Source organism: Synchiropus splendidus, chromosome 6, assembly GCF_027744825.2.
Source record: "Synchiropus splendidus isolate RoL2022-P1 chromosome 6, RoL_Sspl_1.0, whole genome shotgun sequence".
Lineage (NCBI taxonomy): Eukaryota > Metazoa > Chordata > Actinopteri > Syngnathiformes > Callionymidae > Synchiropus > Synchiropus splendidus.
The window spans coordinates 25332368-25346771 of NC_071339.1; positions in this window are offsets into that span (position 1 = coordinate 25332368).

Genomic DNA, 14404 nt, shown 5'->3' on the forward strand with positions numbered 1-14404 from the left:
CGATTCCGGAATGGCATACATAACAATGTTGGTAACTTTGGAAAAACACATCAGACAGCTTAGATTTGATGTGCAACTACTAGAAAGACCCTTTCTGCTATAGTGGGAGGTGAACATTTCATGTTCTGAAGCCTCCCTGAGAAGTTATGGCACAATGCAGAAAACGCGTTTTCAGCCTGAGATAAGGTGGGTTCCGGAACGCCAAGCGTAAAAATGTTGATAGCTTTGGAACAACACTTCAGACAGCTTAGATTTGATGTGCAACTACTAGAAAGACCCTTTCTGCTATAGTGGGAGGTGAAAATTTCATTTTCTGATGCTTCCATGCAAAGTTATGGCACAATGCAGACAACGCTTTTTCAGCCTGAGATAAGGTCGATTCTGGAACGCCAAACATAAAAATGTTGATAACTTTCGAAAAACACTTCAGACAGCTTAGATTTGATGTGCAACCACTAGAAAGACCCTTTCTGCTATAGTGGGAGGTCAAAATTTCATGTTCTGAAGCTTCCTTGCAAAGTTATGGCACAATGCAGAAAATGCGTTATCATCCTGAGATAAGGTCGATTCCGGAACGCCAAACATAAAAATGTTGATAACTTTCGAAAAAACTTCGGACAGCTTAGATCTGATGTGCAACTACTAGAAAGACCCTTTCTGCTATAGTGGGAGGTGAACATTTTATGTTCTGAAGCTTCCCTGAGAAGTTATGGCACAATGCAGAAAACGCGTTTTCAGCCTGAGATAAGGTGGGTTGCGGAACGCCAAGCGTAAAAATGTTGATAACTTTGGATCAACACTTCAGACAGCTTAGATTTGATGTGCAACTACTAGAAAGACCCTTTCTGCTATAGTGGGAGGTGAAAATTTCATGTTCTGAAGCTTCCCTGCAAAGTTATGGCACAATGCAGACAACGCGTTTTCAGCCTGAAATAAGGTCGATTCCAGAATGCCAAACATAAAAATGTTGATAACTTTGGAAAAACACTTCAGACAGCTTAGATTTGATGTGCAACTACTAGAAAAACCCTTTCTGCTATAGTGGGAGGTGAAAATTTCATTTTCTGAAGCGTCCCTGCAAAGTTATGGCACAAAGCGTAAAAAGCGTTTTCAGCCTGAGATAAGGTGGGTTCCGGAACGCCAAACATAAAAATGTTGATTACTTTGGAAATACACTTCAGACAGCTTCGATTTGATGTGCAACTACTAGAAAGACCCTTTCTGCTATAGTGGGAGGTGAACATTTCATGTTCTGAAGATTCCCTGAATAGTTATGGCACAATGCAGAAAACGCGTTTTCAGCCTGAGATAAGGTGGGTTCCGACACGCAAAACGTAAAAATGTTGATCACTTTGGAATTACACTTCAGACAGCTTAGATTTGATGTGCAACTACTAGAAAGACCCTTTCTGCTATAGTGGGAGGTGACAATTTCATTTTCTGAAGCTTCCCTGCAAAGTTATGGCACAATGCGTAAAAAGCGTTTTCAGCCTGAGATAAGGTCGATTCTGGAACGCCAAACATAAAAATGTTGATAACTTTGGAAAAACACTTCAGACAGCTAAGATTTGATGTGCAACTACTAGAAAGACCCTTTCTGCTATAGTGGGAGGTCGAAATTTCATGTTCTGAAGCTTCATTGGAAAGTTATGGGACAATGCAGAAAACGATTTTTCATCATGAGATAAGGTCGATTCCGGAACACCAAACATAAAAATGTTGATAACTTTCGAAAAACACTTCGGACAGCTTAGATCTGATGTGCAACTACTAGAAAGACCCTTTCTGCTATCGTGGGAGGTGAACATTTCATGTTCTGAAGCTTCCCTGCAGAGTTATGGCACAATGCGTAAAACGCGTTTTCAGCCTGAGATAAGGTCGATTCCGGAACGCCAAACAAAAAAAGTTGATAACTTTGGAAAACACTTCAGACAGCTTCGATTTGATGTGCAACTACTAGAAAGACCCTTTGTGCTATAGTGGGAGGTTAAAATTTAATGTTCAGAAGCTTCTCTGCAAAGTTATGGCACAATGCAGAAAACGCATTTTGAGACTGAGATAAGGTCGATTCCGGAACGCCAAACATAAAAGTGTTGATAACTTTGGAAAAACACTTCAGACAGCTTAGATTTGATGTACAACTACTTGAAAGACAATTTCTGCTATAGTAGGAGGTGAAAATGTCATGTTCTGAAGCTTCTCTGCAAAGTTATGGCACAATGCAGAAAACGCATTTTGAGCCTGAGATAAGGTCGATTCCCGAACTCCAAACATAAAAATGTTGATCACTTTGGAAAAACACTTCAGACTGCTTAGATATGATGCGCAACTACTAAAAAGACCCTTTCTGCTATTGTGGAAGGTTAAAATTTCATGTTCGGAAGCTTTCATGCAAGGTTATGGCACAATGCAGACAACGCGTTTTCGGCCTGAGATAAGGTCGATTCCGGAACGCCAAACATAAAAATGTTGATAACTTTCGAAAAACAGTTCAGACAGCTTAGATTTTATGTGCAACTACTAGAAAGACCCTTTCTGCTATAGTGGGAGGTCAAAATTTCATGTTCTGAAGCTTCCCTGCAAAGTTATGGGACAATGCAGAAAACGATTTTTCATCCTGAGATAAGGTCGATTCTGGGACGCCAAACATAAAAATGTTGATAACTTTTGAAAAACACTTCAGACAACTTAGATTTGATGTGCAACTGCTAGAAACACCCTTTCTGTTGTAGTGGGAGGTGAAAATTTCATGTTCTGAAGCTTCTCTGCAAAGTTATGGCACAATGCAGAAAACGCGTTTTCAGGCTGAGATGAGGTCGATTCCGGAACGCCAAACATAAAAATGTTGATAACTTTGGAAAAACACGTCAGACAGCTTAGATTTGATGTGCACCTACTAGAAAGACCCTTTCTGCTACAGTGGGAGGTCAAAATTTCATGTTCTGACGCTTTCCTGCAAAGTTATGGGACAATGCAGACAACGCGTTTTCAGCCTGAGATAAGGTCGATTCCGGAACGCCAAACGTAAAAATGTTGATAACTTTGGAAAAACACTTCAGACAGCTTAGATTTGATGTGCAACTACTAGAAAGACCCTTTCTGCTATAGTGGGAGGTCAAAAGTTCATGTTCTGAAACTTCCCTGGAAAGTTATGGGACAATGCAGTAAACGATTTTTCATCCTGACATAAGGTTGATTCCGGAACTCCAAACATAAAAATGTTGATAACTTTCGAAAAACACTTCGGACAGCTTCGATGTGTTGTGCAACTACTAGAAAAACCCTTTCTGCTACAGTGGGAGGTGAAAATTTCATGTTCTGAAGCATCCCTGGAAAGTTATGGCACAATGCAGAAATCGAGTTTTCAGCCTTAGATAAGGTGGGTTCCGACACGCCAAACGTAAAAATGTTGATAACTTTGGAAAAACACTTCAGACAGCTTAGATTTGATGTGCAACTACTAGACAGACCCTTTCTGCTATAGTGGGAGGTTAAAATTTCATGTTCGGAAGCTTCCATGCAAAGTTATGGCACAATGCAGACAACGCGTTTTCAGCCTGAGATAAGGTCGATTCTGGAACGCCAAACATAAAAATGTTGATAACTTTGGAAAAACACTTCAGACAGCTTCGATTTGATGTGCAACTACTAGAAAGACCCTTTCTGCTATAGTGGGAGGTGAACATTTCATGTTCTAAAGCTTACCCGCAAAGTTATGTCACAATGCAGAAAACGCGTTTTCAGACGGAGATAAGGTCGATTCCGAAACGCCAAACATAAAAGTGTTGATAACTTTGGAAAAACACTTCAGACAGTTTAGATTTGATGTGCAACTACTAGAAAGACCCCTTCTGCTATAGTGGGAGGTTAAAACGTCATGTTCTGAAGCTTCCCTGCAAAGTTATGGCACAATGCGTGAAACGCGTTTTCAGCCTGAGATGAGGTTGATTTCAGAACGCCAAACATAAAAATGTTGATAACTCAGGAAAAACTCTACAGACAGCTTAGATTTGACGTGCAACTACTAGAAATAACCTTTCTGCTCTAGTGGGAGGTGAAAATTTCATGTTCTAAAGCTTCCCTGCAAAGTTATGGCACAATGCAGAAAACGCGTTTTCAGCCGGAGATAAGGTCGATTCCGAAACGCCAAACATAAAAATGTTGATAACTTTGGAAAAACACTTTCGACAGCTTAGATTTGATGTGCAATTACTAGAAAGACCCTTTCTGCTATAGTGGGAGGTTAAAACTTCATGTTTTGAAGCTTCCCTGCAAAGTTATGGCACAATGCGTAAAACGCGTTTTCAGCCTGAGATGAGGTTGATTTCAGAACGCCAAACATAAAAATGTTGATAACTTTGGAAAAACACTTCAGACAGCTAAGATTTGATGTGCAGCTACTAGAAAGACCCATTCTGCTATAGTGGGAGGTTAAAATTTCATGTTCTGAAGCTTCCCTGCAAAGTTATGGCAAAATGCGTAAATCGTGTTTTCAGCCTGAGATAAGGTCGATTCCGGAACGCCAAACATAAAAGTGTTGATAACTTTGGAAAAACACTTCAAACAGCTTTGATTTGATGTGCACCTACTCGAAAGACCCTTTCTGCTATAGTGGGAGGTGAAAATATCATGTTCTGAAGCTTCCCTGCAAAGTTATGGCACAATGCGTAAAACGCGTTTTCAGCCTGAGATGAGGTTGATTTCAGAACGCCAAACATAAAAATGTTGATAACTCAGGAAAAACTCTACAGACAGCTTAGATTTGATGTGCAACTACGAGAAATACCCTTTCTGCTCTAGTGGGAGGTGAAAATTTCATGTTCTAAAGCTTCCCTGCAAAGTTATGGCACAATGCAGAAAACGCGTTTCCAGCCTGAGATAAGGTGGGTTCCAGAACGCCAAACATAAAAATGTTGATAACTTTGGAAAAACACTTCAGACAGTTTAGATTTGATGTGCAACTACTAGAAAGACCCTTTCAGCGAGAGTGGGAGGTGAAAATGTCATGTTCTGAAGCTTCCCTGCAAAGTTATGGCAAAATATGTAAAGCGCGTTTTCAGGCTGAGATAAGGTCGGTTCCGAAACGCCAAACATAAAAATGTTGATAACTTTGGAAAAACACTTTCGACAGCTTAGATTTGATGTGCAACTACTAGAAAGACCCTTTCTGCTATAGTGGGAGGTTGAAATTTCATGTTCTGAAGCTTCCCTGCAAAGTTATGGCACAATGCGTAAAACGCGTTTTCAGCCTGAGATGAGGTTGATTTCAGAACGTCAAACATAAAAATGTTGAGAACTTTTGAAAAACACTTCAGACAGCTAAGATTTGATGTGCAACTACTTGAAATAACCTTTCTGCTATAGTGGGAGGAGAAAATTTCATGTTCTGAAGTCTCCCTGCAAAGTTATGGCACTATCCAGAAAACGCGTTTTCAGCCTGAGATGAGCTTGATTTCAGAACGCCAAACATAAAAATGTTGAGAACTGGGGAAAAACACTTCAGACAGCTAAGATTTGATGTGCAACTACTAGAAAGACGGATTCTGCTATAGTGGGAGGTTAAAATTTCATGTTCTGAAGCTTCCCTGCAAAGTTATGGAACAATGCAGAAAACGCGTTTTCATCCTGAGATAAGGTCGATTCCGGAACGCCAAACATAAAAATTTGATAACTTTGGAAAAACACTTCAGACAGCTTAGATTTGATGTGCAACTACTAGAAAGACCCTTTCTGCTATAGTGGGATATGAAAATTTCATGTTCTGAAGCTTCCCTGCAAAGTTATGGCAGCATGCGTAAATCGTGTTTTCAGCCTGAGATAAGGTCGATTCCGGAACGCCAAACATTAAAGTGTTGATAACTTTGGAAAAACACTTCAGACAGCTTCGATTTGATTTGCACCTACTAGAAAGACCCTTTCTGCAATAGTGGGAGGTGAAATTTTCATGTTCTGAAGCTTCCCTGCAAAGTTATGGCACAATGCAGAAAACGCGTTTTCAGCCTGAGATAAGGTGGGTTCCAGAACGCCAAACATAAAAATGATAATAACTTTGGAAAAACACTTCAGACAGCTTAGATTTGATGTGCAACTACTAGAAAGACCCTATCTGCTATAGTGGGAGGTGAACATTTCATGTTCTGAAGCTTCCCTGCAAAGTTATGGCACAATGCAGAAAACGCGTTTTCAGCCTGAGATAAGGTCGATTCCGGAACGCCAAACATAAAAATGTTGATAACTTTGGAAAAACACTTCAGACAGCTTAGATTTGATGTGAGACTACTAGAAAGACCCTTTCTGCTATAGTGCGATATGAAAATTTCATGTTCTGAAGCGTCCCTGCAAAGTTATGGCAGAATGCGTAAATCGTGTTTTCAGCCTGAGATAAGGTCGATTCCGGAACGCCAAACATAAAAGTGTTGATAACTTTTGAAAAACACTTCAGACAGCTTAGATTTTATGTGCAACTACTAGAAAGACCCTTTCTGCTATAGTGGGAGGTGAAAATTTCATGTTCTGAAGCTTCCCTGCAAAGTTATGCCACAATGCAGGAAACGCGTTTTCAGCCTGAGATAAGGTCGATTCCGGAACGCCAAACATAAAAATATTGATAACTTTGGAAAAACACTTCAGACAGCTTAGATTTGATGTGCAACTACTTGAAATACCCTTTCTGCTATAGTGGGAGGAGAAAATTTCATGTTCTGAAGTCTCCCTGCAAAGTTATGGCACTATCCAGAAAACGCGTTTTCAGCCTGAGATGAGCTTGATTTCAGAACGCCAAACATAAAAATGTTGAGAACTGGGGAAAAACACTTCAGACAGCTAAGATTTGATGTGCAACTACTAGAAAGACGCATTCTGCTATAGTGGGAGGTTAAAATTTCATGTTCTGAAGCTTCCCTGCAAAGTTATGGAACAATGCAGAAAACGCGTTTTCAGCCTGAGATAAGGTCGATTCCGGAACGCCAAACATAAAAATTTGATAACTTTGGAAAAACACTTCAAACAGCTTAGATTTGATGTGCAACTACTAGAAAGACCCTTTCTGCTATAGTGGGAGGTGAAAATTTCATGTTCTGAAGCTTCCCTGCAAAGTTATGGCACAATGCGTAAAACGCGTTTTCAGCCTGAGATGAGGTTGATTTCAGAACCCCAAACATAAAAATGGTGATAACTCAGTAAAAAATCTACAGACAGCTTAGATTTGATGTGCAACTACTAGAAAGACCCTTTCTGCTATAGTGGGAGGTGAAAATTTCATGTTCTGAAGCTTCCCTGCAAAGTTATGGCACATTGCAGAAAACGCGTTTTCAGCCTGAGATAAGGTCGATTCCGGAACGCCAAACATAAAAATATTGATAACTTTGGAAAAACACTTCAGACAGCTTAGATTTGATGTGCAACTACTAGAAAGACCCTTTCTGCTACAGTGGGAGGTGAAAATTTCATGTTCTGAAGCTTCCCTGCAAAGTTATGCCACAATGCAGGAAACGCGTTTTCAGCCTGAGATAAGGTCGATTCCGGAACGCCAAACATAAAAATATTGATAACTTTGGAAAAACACTTCAGACAGGTTAGATTTTATGTGCAACTACTAGAAAGACCCTTTCTGCTATAGTGGGAGGTGAAAATTTCATGTTCTGAAGCTTCCCTGCAAAGTTATGCCACAATGCAGAAAACGCGTTTTCAGCCTGAGATAAGGTCAATTCCGGAACGCCAAACATAAAAATGTTGATAACTTTGGAAAAACACTTCAGACATCTTAGATTTGATGTGAGACTACTAGAAAGACCCTTTCTGCTACAGTGGGAGGTGAAAATTTCATATTCTGAAGCTTCCCTGCAAAGTTATGGCACAATGCAGAAATCGAGTTTTCAGCCTGAGATAAGGTGGGTTCCGAAACGCCAAACGTAAAAATGTTGATAACTTTGGAACAACACTTCAGACAGCTTAGATTTGATGTGCAACTACTAGAAAGACCCTTTCTGCTATAGTGGGAGGTGAAAATTTCATGTTCTGAAGCTTCCCTGCAAAGTTATGCCACAATGCAGGAAACGCGTTTTCAGCCTGAGATAAGGTCGATTCCGGAACGCCAAACATAAAAATATTGATAACTTTGGAAAAACACTTCAGACAGCTTAGATTTGATGTGCAACTACTTGAAATACCCTTTCTGCTATAGTGGGAGGAGAAAATTTCATGTTCTGAAGTCTCCCTGCAAAGTTATGGCACTATCCAGAAAACGCGTTTTCAGCCTGAGATGAGCTTGATTTCAGAACGCCAAAAATAAAAATGTTGAGAACTGGGGAAAAACACTTCAGACAGCTAAGATTTGATGTGCAACTACTAGAAAGACGCATTCTGCTATAGTGGGAGGTTAAAATTTCATGTTCTGAAGCTTCCCTGCAAAGTTATGGAACAATGCAGAAAACGCGTTTTCAGCCTGAGATAAGGTCGATTCCGGAACGCCAAACATAAAAATTTGATAACTTTGGAAAAACACTTCAGACAGCTTAGATTTGATGTGCAACTACTAGAAAGACCCTTTCTGCTATAGTGGGAGGTGAAAATTTCATGTTCTGAAGCTTCCCTGCAAAGTTATGCCACAATGCAGGAAACGCGTTTTCAGCCTGAGATAAGGTCGATTCCGGAACGCCAAACATAAAAATATTGATAACTTTGGAAAAACACTTCAGACAGCTTAGATTTGATGTGCAACTACTTGAAATACCCTTTCTGCTATAGTGGGAGGAGAAAATTTCATGTTCTGAAGTCTCCCTGCAAAGTTATGGCACTATCCAGAAAACGCGTTTTCAGCCTGAGATGAGCTTGATTTCAGAACGCCAAACATAAAAATGTTGAGAACTGGGGAAAAACACTTCAGACAGCTAAGATTTGATGTGCAACTACTAGAAAGACGCATTCTGCTATAGTGGGAGGTTAAAATTTCATGTTCTGAAGCTTCCCTGCAAAGTTATGGAACAATGCAGAAAACGCGTTTTCAGCCTGAGATAAGGTCGATTCCGGAACGCCAAACATAAAAATTTGATAACTTTGGAAAAACACTTCAGACAGCTTAGATTTGATGTGCAACTACTAGAAAGACCCTTTCTGCTATAGTGGGAGGTGAAAATTTCATGTTCTGAAGCTTCCCTGCAAAGTTGTGGCACAATGCGTAAAACGCGTTTTCAGCCTGAGATGAGGTTGATTTCAGAACCCCAAACATAAAAATGTTGATAACTCAGTAAAAAATCTACAGACAGCTTAGATTTGATGTGCAACTACTAGAAAGACCCTTTCTGCTATAGTGGGAGGTGAAAATTTCATGTTCTGAAGCTTCCCTGCAAAGTTATGGCACAATGCAGAAAACGCGTTTTCAGCCTGAGATAAGGTCGATTCCGGAATGCCAAACATAAAAATATTGATAACTTTGGAAAAACACTTCAGACAGCTTAGATTTGATGTGCAACTACTAGAAAGACCCTTTCTGCTACAGTGGGAGGTGAAAATTTCATGTTCTGAAGCTTCCCTGCAAAGTTATGCCACAATGCAGGAAACGCGTTTTCAGCCTGAGATAAGGTCAATTCCGGAACGCCAAACATAAAAATGTTGATAACTTTGGAAAAACACTTCAGACATCTTAGATTTGATGTGAGACTACTAGAAAGACCCTTTCTGCTACAGTGGGAGGTGAAAATTTCATATTCTGAAGCTTCCCTGCAAAGTTATGGCACAATGCAGAAATCGAGTTTTCAGCCTGAGATAAGGTGGGTTCCGAAACGCCAAACGTAAAAATGTTGATAACTTTGGAACAACACTTCAGACAGCTTCGACTTGATGTGCAACTACTAGAAAGACCCTTTCTGCTATAGTGGGAGGTGAAAATTTCATCTTCTGAAGCTTCCTTGCAAAGTTATGGCACAATGCAGAACATGCGTTTTCATCCTGAGATAAGGTCGATTCCGGAACGCCAAACATAAAAATGTGGGAGGAGAAAGTTTCATGTTCTGAATTCTCCCTGCAAAGTTATGGCACTATCCAGAAAACGCGTTTTCAGCCTGAGATAAGGTGGGTTCTAGAACGCCAAACATAAAAATGTTGATAACTTTGGAAAAACACTTCAGACAGTTTAGATTTGATGTGCAACTACTAGAAAGACCCTTTCAGCGAGAGTGGGAGGTGAAAATGTCATGTTCTGAAGCTTCCCTGCAAAGTTATGGCAAAATATGTAAAGCGCGTTTTCAGGCTGAGATAAGGTCGGTTCCGAAACGCCAAACTTAAAAATGTTGATAACTTTGGAAAAACACTTTCGACAGCTTAGATTTGATGTGCAACTACTAGAAAGACCCTTTCTGCTATAGTGGGAGGTTGAAATTTCATGTTCTGAAGCTTCCCTGCAAAGTTATGGAACAATGCAGAAAACGCGTTTTCAGCCTGAGATAAGGTCGATTCCGGAACGCCAAACATAAAAATGTTGATAACTTTGGAAAAACCCTTCAGACAGCTTAGATTTGATGTGCAACTACAAGAAAGACCCTTTCTGCTATAGTGGGAGGTTAAAATTTCATGTTCTGAAGCTTCCCTGCAAAGTTATGGAACAATGCAGAAAACGCATTTTCAGCCTGAGATAAGGTCGATTCCGGAACGCCAAACGTAAAAATGTTGATAACTTTGGAAAAACACTTCAGACAGCTTAGATTTGATGTGCAACTACTAGAAAGACCCTTTCTGGTATAGTGGGAGGTGAAAATTTCATGTTCTGAAACTTTCCTGCAAAGTTATGGCACAATGCGAAAAACGCATTTTCAGCCTGAGATAGGGTCGATTCCGGAACCAAACATAAAAATGTTGATAACTTTGGAAAAACACTTCAAACAGCTTAGATTTGATGTGCAACTACTAGAAAGACCCTTTCTGCTATAGTGGGATGAGGAAATTTCATGTTCTGAAGCTTCCCTGCAAAGTTATGGCACAATGCAGAAAACATGTTTTCAGCCTGAGATATGGTTAATTCCGGAACGCCAAACATAAGAATGTTGATAACTTTGGAAAAACACTTCAGACAGCTTAGATTTGATGTGCAACTACGAGAAAGACCCTTTCAGCTATAGTGGGAGCTGAAAATTTCATGTTCTGAAGCTTCCCTGCAAAGTATGGCACAATGCATAAAACGCGTTTTCAGCCTCACATAAGGTCGATTCAGGAACGCCAAACATAAAAGTGTTGATAACTTTGGAAAAACACTTCAAACAGCTTAGATTTGATGTGCAACTACTAGAAAGACCCTTTCTGCTACAGTGGGAGGTGAAAATTTCATGTTCTGAAGCTTCCCTGCAAAGTAATCCCACAATGCAAGAAACGCGTTTTCAGCCTGAGATAAGGTCGATTCCGGAACGCCAAACATAAAAATATTGATAACTTTGGAAAAACACTTCAGACAGCTTAGATTTGATGTGCAACTACTGGAAAGACCCTTTCTGCTATAGTGGGAGGTGAAAATTTCATGTTCTGAAGCTTCCCTGCAAAGTTTTGGCACAATGCAGAAAACGCGTTTTCAGCCTGAGATAAGGTCGATTCCGGAACGCCAAACATAAAAATGTTAATAACTTTGGAAAAACACTTCAGACAGCTTAGATTTGATGTGCACCTACTAGAAAGACCCTTTCTGCTATAGTGGGAGGTGAAATTTTCATGTTCTGAAGCTTCCCTGCAAAGTTATGGCACAATGCAGAAAACTCGTGTTCACCCTCACATAAGGTCGATTCCGGAACGCCAAACATAAAAATGTTAATAACTTCGGAAAAACACTTCAGACAGCTTAGATTTGACGTGCAACTACTAGAAATACCCTTTCTGCTCTAGTGGGAGGTGAAAATTTCATGTTCTAAAGCTTCCCTGCAAAGTTATGGCACAATGCAGAAAACGCGTTTTCAGCCGGAGATAAGGTCGATTCCGAAACGCCAAACATAAAAATGTTGATAACTTTGGAAAAACACTTTCGAAAGCTTAGATTTGATGTGCAATTACTAGAAAGACCCTTTCTGCTATAGTGGGAGGTTAAAACTTCATGTTTTGAAGCTTCCCTGCAAAGTTATGGCAAAATGCGTAAATCGTGTTTTCAGCCTGAGATAAGGTCGATTCCGGAACGCCAAACATAAAAGTGTTGATAACTTTGGAAAAACACTTCAAACAGTTTTGATTTGATGTGCACCTACTCGAAAGACCCTTTCTGCTATAGTGGGAGGTGAAAATATCATGTTCTGAAGCTTCCCTGCAAAGTTATGGCATAATGCGTAAAACGCGTTTTCAGCCTGAGATGAGGTTGATTTCAGAACGCCAAACATAAAAATGTTGATAACTCAGGAAAACCTCTACAGACAGCTTAGATTTGATGTGCAACTACGAGAAATACCCTTTCTGCTCTAGTGGGAGGTGAAAATTTCATGTTCTAAAGCTTCCCTGCAAAGTTATGGCACAATGCAGAAAAAGCGTTTCCAGCCTGAGATAAGGTGGGTACCAGAACGCCAAACATAAAAATGTTGATAACTTTGGAAATACACTTCAGACAGCTTAGATTTGATGTGCAACTACTAGAAATACCCTTTCTGCTATAGTGGGAGGAGAAAATTTCATGTTCTGAAGTCTCCCTGCAAAGTTATGGCACAATGCAGAAAACGAGTTTTCAGCCTGAGATAAGGTGGGTTCCAGAACGCCAAACATAAAAATGTTGATAACTTTGGAAAAACACTTCAGACAGCTTAGATTTGATGTGCAACTACTAGAAAGACCCTTTCTGCTATAGTGGGAGGTGAAAATTTCATGTTCTGAAGCTTCCCTGCAAAGTTATGGCAAAATATGTAAAACACGTTTTCAGGCTGAGATAAGGTGGGTTCCGGAACGCCAAACATAAGAATGTTGATAACTTTGGAAAAAAACTTCAGACAACTTAGATTTGATGTGCAACTACTTGAAATATCCTTTCTGCTATAGTGGGAGAAGAAAATTTCATGTTCTGAAGTCTCCCTGCAAAGTTATGGCACTATCCAGAAAACACGTTTTCAGCCTGAGATAAGGTGGGTTCTAGAACCCCAAACATTAAAATGTTGATAACTTTGGAAAAACACTTCAGACAGTTTAGATTTGATGTGCAACTACTAGAAAGACCCTTTCAGCGAGAGTGGGAGGTGAAAATGTCATGTTCTGAAGCTTCCCTGCAAAGTTATGGCAAAATATGTAAAGCGCGTTTTCAGGCTGAGATAAGGTCGGTTCCGAAACGCCAAACTTAAAAATGTTGATAACTTTGGAAATACACTTCAGACAGCTTAGATTTGATGTGCAACTACTAGAAATACCCTTTCTGCTATAGTGGGAGGAGAAAATTTCATGTTCTGAAGTCTCCCTGCAAAGTTATGGCACAATGCAGAAAACGAGTTTTCAGCCTGAGATAAGGTGGGTTCCAGAACGCCAAACATAAAAATGTTGATAACTTTGGAAAAACACTTCAGACAGCTTAGATTTGATGTGCAACTACGAGAAAGACCCTTTCTGCTATAGTGGGAGGTGAAAATTTCATGTTCTGAAGCTTCCCTGCAAAGTTATGGCACAATGCAGAAAACTCGTGTTCACCCTCACATAAGGTCAATTCCGGAACGCCAAACATAAAAATGTTAATAACTTCGGAAAAACACTTCAGACAGCTTAGATTTGATGTGCAACTACTAGAAAGACCCTTTCTGCTATAGTGGGAGGTTAAAATTTCATGTTCTGAAGCTTCCCTGCAAAGTTATGGAACAATGCAGAAAACACGTTTTCAGCCTGAGATAAGGTCGATTCCGGAACGCCAAACATAAAAATGTTGATAACTTTGGAAAAACCCTTCAGACAGCTTAGATTTGATGTGCAACTCCAAGAAAGACCCTTTCTGGTATAGTGGGAGGTGAAAATTTCATGTTCTGAAGCTTTCCTGCAAAGTTATGGCACAATGCGTAAAACGCGTTTTCAGCCTGAGATAAGGTCGATTTCGGAACGCCAAACATAAAAATATTGATAACTTTGGAAAAACACTTCAGACAGCTTAGATTTGATGTGCAACTACTAGATAGACCCTTTCTGCTATAGTGGGAGGTTAAAATTTCATGTTCTGAAGCTTCCCTGCAAAGTTATGGAACAATGCAGAAAACGCATTTTCAGCCTGAGATCACGTCGATTCCGGAATGCCAAACGTAAAAATGTTGATAACTTTGGAAAAACACTTCAGACAGCTTAGATTTGATGTGCAACTACTAGAAAGACCCTTTCTGGTATAGTGGGAGGTGAAAATTTCATGTTCTGAAACTTTCCTGCAAAGTTATGGCACAATGCGTAAAACGCATTTTCAGCCTGAGATAAGGTCGATTCCGGAACC